This window comes from Pinus tabuliformis, chromosome 8 (genome assembly GCF_031772625.1).
Source record: "Pinus tabuliformis cultivar Carrire ecotype Pingquan chromosome 8, CPIR1, whole genome shotgun sequence".
Taxonomy (NCBI): domain Eukaryota; kingdom Viridiplantae; phylum Streptophyta; class Pinopsida; order Pinales; family Pinaceae; genus Pinus; species Pinus tabuliformis.
In genome coordinates this window covers 665,709,568-665,718,513 of record NC_142294.1, presented here as the reverse complement: position 1 = coordinate 665,718,513, position 8,946 = coordinate 665,709,568, and positions in this window count along the sequence as shown.

Genomic DNA, 8,946 nt, shown 5'->3' with positions numbered 1-8,946 from the left:
ATTACCAATTAAACTCACTATTACCAATTAAATTAGTTGAAAAACTCAAAAACTAATTTAAATAAAAATGTTATTGTCATAGAACCAATATTATATATTATTATTTAATAAAATAACAATAAAATCATATCATATATTTTTATTTATTTAATAATTTAAATTTTACATATAAAATCATATACTATTTCTCATTTAAATTTAATATTTTAGTTATAAATTTATAAAACTAAATTATTATTAAATAAAAAAGATATCATTCATATTTTCAAACATATGTGGCATACATGCTACCATTCAAAAACAAATTTGTTTTTTACATGAAGTTCACAAATATTTGACAAGACTCCGTTCACAAATATTTCATAAAATTTTAAATATCTTTTATTTATTTAATGGAAATGAAAAATTTGACTTTAAAAATTTTAAAGTTATATTAATATATTAAATTAGCAATTAATTTATATTAATTTCAATATGTTAAAATATTTATGTTTCATGTATTTATTACGAAGTAAAAAATTATATTTACAAATTTTAAATTAAATTATTATCACTAAAGAATTTGTTTAATATTAAATTTAAATTGGATATCTAATTTTTTTTGGTAAGTTCTGTTGTTGACACTAAATCATGATCATGTCCAAGAATAACACTCGAATAAAGCAGGGAATTGAACCAGTAACTTAGCATCTAGGAGTGCCTTAACAACCCACCCAATCACCGTCTATCCAAGGCCCTATAGACTAATTAGATATCTAAAGACTAATGCTCTCCTCATTACCATTCATGTTATAGCTTGGATATAATATGTATATAATTCTTTGACATAGTGATATGATTGGAAAAAAATGAATTAGCTAAGTGGTTCGAGCAACATCTATGACACACACATTGGCACAAGTGTAATATTTGCTCCCCTCCATCCTCCACCCTTTAGGCTGTTATATTTCCTTTGCTGCAACATTTTTGTAGTAACATCATAAGCATGTTCTATTCCTTTGGTGTATCTTTGCACCTTTAAATAAAGGAAATTACTAGTATGTATTTTTTTAATAATATGTATTCAACATGAATGCCAAATTGATCAATCCCACATAGTCTGGTGGAGTTGTGTTCGAGGATTTCCCTTGAGGAGCCTTAGGAAACAAACTTAAGGAGCCGCTGATGTTTATATAAGATGGAGAAATTGGAATGAAAGAAATGTTATATTGTTGAGAACCATAACTGTTGGGGAAAGAATTAAGATTGGAAACAAAGTTCAGATTAGGGTCAATTACTGGCTTATAAAACAAGGGCTTGCCAATTAGTTGCAACTCTTGCTAGCCTACATTTGTAGAGAAAGTAGGGTTCATGGATGATATCCCAAAGGGGGTTGCAGGAAAACTTGTGAAGCATTGCACCATCGCTCTGGAATTCATAGTGTCGGTGTTCAACAACATTGTCAGCACTTTCCTTGAGGCTCTTGATCATTTCTTATGCGCCTTGGTCGTTCCTACCCCATTCATTTCTTTAGGAATGTTAACCGAATGAAGTGGAAATTCTAAGTAAAGGAGGACACATGCACGATGATTCTAAAATTAATTATGCTTGAATCATTGGCTACTTTATACGCACCAATAGACCCCATCGTGATGAACATAGAATGCGCTTGAGAGGAAAGCATGTAATGTAACTAGGATCTATGCCCCTCCCTTAAGATCAATGAAGGGGGAAATTTTCCTTCTTGTGAAATGATTTTATAGACCTGCTGCAACAATAGAAAACTAAAGAAAAAATTCCATTGCATGGTATGGGAATTAATGAAAACTAGTCATAGGGGGAGTCAAGTCTTGTCCCTCCTACCTAAGATTTGTGTGAAAAGCTTGTCATGTATAGATCCATATCATAAAGATTCATTGACATGGGTTGATTTGAATGAATTATACGATATGGTCATCATGTTCTTGGCCATTGACATATAATAATAACCTGTTCTCCTATTTTCTAATTTTGCCTTAGAATTCACCATGGTGTTGTTTTCATGGACAATATTGAACCATGATATCACCTCAATGCTATTATGGATTCTCCTAATTATGTTCAATATTGATGATTAATAAGAGTTTGAAGAATTTATGTTATGAAGCATGCACTTGATAATGAGACGAGAGTTTGAGGATTTTTTTTTTTATGTAGCATTTGCTTGTTAATGAGACAAAAGTCCCATAACACCGTGATATTTTTCATTTGTAATTTGTTTTCTTTGATGAGTCCTTAAAGAAGGGAATATGCTTTTTCTCTATTCTTATTCATGACACCTGGGCTGCATTCATAGATGCATACCTATGGGGATAAAAATGACCCCTCCCACACTCTCTTACATGATCGGTCAATCCAATTTTTGGGGAAACAAGGACAACTCTCTCATTTGTAAAATACAACATTCTCCCCCATAATTCAACTAGGCCCTATTCTATCACATTACAAGAGAGTTGACATCATCCTATATTATCACATTAAAGAGAGATGAATAATGAAGAAAATCATCTAGCTAATATGGTTTATTCCCTAGGCTTTGTTGTCTTAATTAAAAATTGTATTCATGAATATGGTCCAATCCCTTTATCAAATGGTTAATGGATTATTAAAATCCCCTCAATCGAAGACGCATACATTTCTATCCATTAGTTGGAGATGATACATGAAGGATGGTGGGTTGTGGGATTTCCAGCTCCTACCCTTGCACAAAATTGAGTCCCCAAATGAAATATGTGATAATACTAACTCTTTGTCTTACCCAATGTTACTCATTAGTTGAATTTGCATGGCTCTTGCGGCTTACCTAGTCTTGCTCATTGTTTCAATTGGTATGGCATTGGTAGAGGTTGGAAATTATGATTTATTTCTGCATAATTGCAAGGGTGTTCTTAGCATTGAAGAGTGGGATTATGGAGTCCCATATTTAGTTTTTATAGTGAATTTCATGTAAGGCATATCCAAGTCAAACTAAGTTCTGTAACACCCAAGCCCACATTTACTCTCTTTGACCTACCCATGAGGGTAAACTTGAACTGAGACTTACTATGGAACATGCACTTATGGAAAATGGGATCGAGATGTCCAAAACTAACAAAAAACTCCCAAGGACACATAATCACACTATTATCAACCTAACTTGATCCAACTCTATTACCTTTCAGTTTAGTCTCCTTAAATTTAACACAGCTTTCTATTTTTGGTAGTATTTCATCTCCTAGACTTCTGAGGCCATTTTGAGAGCCTAAATGGATTTTTTAAGGAAAACAAAGAGACGATAAATGTGCTAAATTGTGTATCCCAAAGATTTTAGTCAGCCTCGTGGTGGATATATTTGAAACAAGGTATTATGATAGTCGAACAAAGATCGTATGCCAAAGTTATGACCGAGGAAGTTGGAGGTCCAAATTACTCATTTATGTACACTTTATGTACATAGTACCTGTAGGTTATAAATACATATCTATTCACTAATTCAATAAGCTCACCAGAGAATCAACAAGAAGGATCTATACCCTCTCCACATAATTGTAGTAACACTTATTAGTCCATGCATTCATTAGACATTCATTAATTTATCGAAACATGACAAGAGCCATAAAAGGTATACATCATCTAACCAACATAAAGCTAGATAATAACCAACATATAGACCATGGAAAACTAGCCATAAACATCAACATGATATCCAACCCAAGTTACCATAAATCACAATAGGAAAATACCTCATATAAACATATGAAAATTCCAACCAAGTTAGCGATATCCACGTACCACACAACCATAGATTAGGGTGAACCGAATCTCTCTTTTAACCATCACCCCTATGCGATATTCCAATCATGAATGTGGGATCTCATCAAATAAAAACGAAAAAACCAAGCCACGAATTCCAGAGGCCAAACCACCTCAACCCTCAACTATAGTAATTCCACCTCCACGGTCAGACATAAATAAAACCAACCAGATGAGTCTCTACCCAAGCTATCGAGGGATCCCAGAACTAATAACTAAACCCACACCTACCACAGGGCTCCAGAGCATTTGTCCAACCTCGCTCCAGGGACTAGTAATTCAACCCACCAAGGGTTCCAAAGAGTTTGTCCCAATCTAGGCTTCAAGATTAGTAACTCAACCTAATTTGTCCAGCATGTGTTCCAACCCACAATCATAAGGAAAGAATGAGAGCCAATTAGAAAAAAAATTAAGTGGAAAAACCCACATCATCATGGCTATCTAGGAAATGGAAAGGAAGAGCTTAAATCACTGTCAATCGAGGCTATCATCTATGCCAATAACAACACATAACCATATAATCACATGCATATACTGTGCACCTAAAAATTAACAAGGGTATCATACATGCAATTTGTATCAACAACCAATCCAGTTGTAGTTGTTGATCCCATTGTCTCCTTATGATTCCTTGCTCCCTTTTCCCTCTTTCTCCAATCCAAGTGAATACTAGTGTGCTCCAAGAATGCACCAAGAACACTCTAAGTGTGCTTGAGTGTAAGAGAGAGAGAGTGAATGAATTGAGAGAGACAAATCCAAAAATGACAAAAAAACCATCAACTGATCTCGTGATGCGTTTTTATTATTGATGCCTCTATTTTCTTCATTTTCCATTATTTTCTTTTTAATTTTCTCCTCATGCAAATATATGACCCTTCATCTCGCTTTTCTCTTGTTTTCCTTTATTTTCATAAATAAATGTCAATTAATGCATTTTTTCTTTTGCCAATTTCCATTTCCATTTATTAATCACCAGTGATACCCATCATTATGTTTTACCCAACATTCAGCTTGGAATACATGTTCCTTGACCTTGGTATTATTTTTATTTACATAGGAATTGAACTAGGTTTTGTTACAAACCCCTCCCCTTGGGGGAACAACATCCGTATTGTTCAATGACAGTTTTAAACCAACAAAACAAATGTTGTGCATGGAGACTTATAACAAAGCTCGATGCGGTACATACATACATACATACATACATACATATATACATACATACTTGTATTTATAATCAAAACACAACCTCAAAGACATATACCATAATACATCTGATCAAGCAACGAATATAGAAGGATACATAGCCCGCATCCGACCAACCATCGCCCATGTAGCTTCATCAGGACCAAATTACTTCCACTAGACTTTAACTTGATCGATTTCTTGATTCCAGAACATGAGATATTTTGTTGCAAAATGCACTGAGTTTCTGGCTGGAATTATCCTTTTGGTTCCACCTATAATAAAAACCAGTCAATTACATGATCAACATCCTTCACATACTTCTTAAGCAATGAAACATGGAAAATGTCATGGACTTTCACTGTCGGAGGTAGTGCAAGTCAGTCGGTCATTAGTCGATTCCTCTCAAGGATCTCGAAAGGCTATCAATACCAAGGTGCCAACTTGTCACATGACCCAATCCTCAAGGAGCTCTTCTTGGGCATGATACCAAAGTACACATGTTCCCCTATCTGAAACTCCTTAAGTACCCTATACAGATTTGCATAAATCATTTTCATGTCTTGTGCATCCTTTAGATTCTTCTTCATAACCCACATTTCTTATTCCATCTCTAGCAAACTGTCTAGTCCAATCAACATCCTATTCACTAGATCACTCCAACTGACAAGACTATTACAACTCCGCTCATAAAGTTCCTCAAATGGACTCATCCTTAAGGACTCCTGATACCCATTATTGTACGAAAACTCTACCAGTGGTAGATACTCTTCCCACTTCTGCTACTAATGAATAACGCACATCCTCAACATATCCTCAAGAATCTTGTTAACCCTCTCTATCATTCCATCTAGCTACGGATGATAAGTTGTGCTAAAGGATAACTCTATCCCCAAACCTACAAACAACTCTTTCAAAGACTTAGAAGTGAAATTTCATCTTTGTATGACACAATCTTCTTAGGAACAACATGCAATCTCACTATATCCTTGATGAAGATGTGAACTACCTCACTAGCTGAATTAATAGACTTCACTGGATTGAAGTGAGCTACCTTTGTTAACCTATGAACCACAACCATAATGGAATAATAATGTCTAGATGTCCTCGACAAACCTGTAATGGAATCCATGGAAATGACTTTTTATTTCTACTCCAGGGTCTGAATTAGCTGTAATAAACCACCGAGATGTATGCACTCTACTTTTACCTATTGACAATCCAAACACCTAGTGACGAAATCAACCACCGCTTTCTTTAGATTTGGCCAACAATTATTCACAGTTGTCAAAGTCCTTTGATATATCAGGTGACCTGAATACAACTTAACATGAAATTCCCTCAAGATAAGCTTCTTGAGCTCACCATTGTCTCACACATAGATCCTGTCCACAAATCTCACCAAACTATCTACCTTGAGATGATAATCCACATCCTAATCATCTGTACTCTGTTGTTGTAACTTGTGCTTAAGTTGTTGATACTTGTCGTCATGTTGTCATGCTTGCAAGATCTGATCCTACAAGTCGATCCCATATGAAATTATAGCTGCAATGTAATTTACCCGTACTCTTATACTAAGAGCATTTGTAACCATGTTCTCCTTACCCTTTGTGTACGTGATCTCGAAGTGAAATTCATTAAGCATAGAAAAGCACCTAGCTTGTGTGGAATTCATATTAGGTTGGTCAGACAAGTACTTCAGCTCACTGTGATCACTCATCAACACAAACTCCTACTAAGAAGGTAGTTCCTCCCCATCTTCAGTTCATGAATGATCACTGCCAACTCAAGATCATGCATCACATAGTTTTTATCTTGCTAATTCAGTTTCCTTAACTCGTAGCATACTACTTATCCCTCCTGCATCAAGACTCCACCAAGTCTTCTCTTGCAAACATATGTACATACCACAAAGTCTTTATCTGGATCTACAATATTTAGAACAGGAGCGTTTCTAAGCAACTTCTTCAACTGTCCAAAGCTATCTGCACATTCCTCTATCCATTCAAACTTCTTTCCTCTTCTTTGTAAATATGTAATAGGATCAGAAATCCGTGAGACATTCTTGATGAATTTACTATAATAACCTTCTAATCCCATGAAGGATCTGACCTCATCCATATTCCTAGGAGTTTCCCACTCCATTATAGCTCTAATCATTTATGGATCCATTGTCATACCTTCCTTGGAAGCAAAATGCCCCAAGTAATTAAATTTTTCCTGAAAGAAGCTACACTTACTAATCTTAATATATAACTGATTCTCTCTCAAAAATCTCAGCATTGTTGTTAGATGCACTACATGCTCTTCCACATTTTTAGAATATATCAATATGTCATGAATTAATACTATCACAAACTTGTCCAGATAAGGACACAACACACTATTCATCAAACACATGAAAGTAGTTGGAGCATTAGTCAAACCAAAAGGAACCACAATAAACTCATAATGGATATACCTGGTCTAGAAAGAATTCTTGTAGATATCCTATTCTTTGATGCGTACCTCACGATATCCTGATCTTAAGTCAATTTTCTATAACATTGCTGCTCCCTTTAATTGGTTAAGAAAGTCATCAATTCATGGCAAAGGATACATATTCTTGACCATAACCTTGTTCAAATACCTGTAGTCGATACACAACCCGAGAGTACAATCCTTCTTCTTCACAAACAATACTAGTGCAGTCCAAGGTGGCGCACTTGGCCTAATGTATCCCATATCAAGCATCTCCTTAAGCTGCAACTTCAATTCCACAAACTATGGAGTACTCATCCTGTAAGGTGCCTTATATTTTATTGCTACTCCCGACATAACCTCAATAGAAAAGTCCACTTCCTTGTAAGGAAGTTACTTTGAAATCTCTAGTGGGATTACATTCTACAACCACTACAAAACTGGATACGTCTTCAAGGTTTCTCCATCCATAACATCCTTACATTTGTCACTGTAAATATGAACTGCAAATAATACACACCCTTTCTTACTATTGCGTGTTCCCTTCATAGTTGTAACCATTCTCACTGATGTAAGTTTCTTATTACCCTGTGAGATTATCTTCTCTCCATCATCATTCAAGCACTCAATAGCCTTATCATAGAAATCTACCTTAGTCGTGAATGTAAAACCAATCCATACCAACAACATACTATATCATCCCAACAAAAGCACATTTAGATGTGCTCCTATATACATATTGTTCACCTCAAATGCACAATATAGCACTGAAAGATGAACTCTTTTCTTGGTACTTGTAGCCAACTACACCAACCAAGACTCTACATGCACTTATTTGTTCAAACAACACTTATCCACCAGATCAGGACTAATATAACTATAGTTAGATCCATGGTCAATTAAAATAGAAAAAACTTGATCACAAAGCTTACCTTCCATCTCGATAATAGATGCTTGATGATCAACCTACCTGTTATGCAATGCTACATAAATATGACGAATACTCTATCCAACATACCCAACTATCTATGCCTCCTAAGCACTATAAATTTTTGGTCTTCCATCCTGATGCTGTGGACAATCTCTCCTGTGACGATCATTGCCACAAGTCCAACAGTGCAAAGGCTTCTTGCCATCACCCTTTTTCTGCTCCTCATATTGAAATCCTTATCCTCTATCAACTGCATTAAAATTCTTGTGTGAGACTGCATTCACGGCATCTATATCCTGAGGTTTTCCTTTCTTCTTATCCCACTTTCCTTTATTCTTTTCATTACCTTTCCAATCCTACTTAGACTCAGTATTGTGCTTCAATTGCTCATAATAGTGCTTCAACTTTCTGATGGCTTCCTCTAGCGATCTAGTCTCATCAAAATCGATTATGTCTTTTAATGATACTGACAACCCACTGATGAATCTATGAATATTTGCTTTCTCCTCCTAAGGATAAGGAACATATCTTAACAAATCCATGAATCTACTAGCATA